Below are 1,259 nucleotides of genomic sequence, written 5' to 3' on the forward strand. Positions count from 1 at the left end.
TTTTCCTTGCATCTTTCTAAAACTATTAATAATTTTTGAAGATGATCTTGTTTATCCTGTTTTGTAAAAATTAGTATATCATCAATGTATACTAAAACAAATTCATTTAACTCTTTTAGATTTTCTTCCATAAATCTTTGATAAATACCTGGGGCTTGCTTTAATCTGAATGGTAATACATTCCATTCATAAAGCAACACACTTGTTGATTCCTTTGTTGGGCAAGTAAAAGCAGTTAATTTCTTTGTTTTTTCGTCTAAACGAAGTTGCCAATATCCTGATTTTGCATCAAGAGATGAAAACCAAGTTGCTCCTTTATTTTTTCTAAAATAGAATCTTTTCTTGGAAGTTTATGAGCATCACCAATAGTTGCTTCATTCATTTTCTTATAGTTTATTACCATTCTTCGTTTTCCCCTTTTAATTTCATTATTGTTTTCAACGTAAAAAGCTGGAGCCGCATGAGGACTTTTACTTAATCTTATAATTCCTTTTTCCAAAAGATCTTTACATTCTAGTGAGAACTCTTCTCTATCTCTTGCGGAATAAGGAATTTTATTTGGAACATTTATCTCTTTTGTGGGATCTTTTAATTTAATGCTTACTAATTCGTTATTTGTATTTTTAATATCTAAAGGATTTTCAGCACAAATTTCATCCAAGAGTTCTTCTATTTTTATTTCAAGATTATTTTTTGGAATATTTATCTGAAAGTATAGATTTAAATAACATGTTTCTAATATAGAAAATATTTTAAACTTTAAGATCTTATCTATAGTAGTAGTTGGTATTTTTATACATTTTGATTTTTGATTTATTAAAGAATCGTGTGGAGCTTTTAAAACTATATATGTTAATTCTTGAATGAATGGATGATATAGCTTTAAAAAGTTATTTCCTATGATAAAATTCATTCCAGAGTCTAACATATATATAGATGGAACAATGAACCTATAATTTTGAATAAAAATTTCAACCATCTCTGCTTTTTGGTCAATTTTATGTATTGATTTGTCAGCTATTCTAACTTTTAATGGTTTCTTTAATTTTTTCCAATCAAGTTTTATACTTGAACTAGCAAAGCATTGTGTTGCCCCAGAATCTATGAAAGCATTTATAAACTTTTCTGTTATTTTTATAGTAATAAATGTAACATTATTACTCAATCTTTGAGTCTGTTTCTGAGACATATTCAAAAATATAGTCTAAGTCATCATCAGATTCTTCTAATGGTTCCATAAAACAAGACTTAGCAATTTC

The sequence above is a fragment of the Arachis duranensis genome, chromosome 2, assembly GCF_000817695.3.
Source record: "Arachis duranensis cultivar V14167 chromosome 2, aradu.V14167.gnm2.J7QH, whole genome shotgun sequence".
Classification (NCBI taxonomy): Eukaryota; Viridiplantae; Streptophyta; class Magnoliopsida; order Fabales; family Fabaceae; genus Arachis; species Arachis duranensis.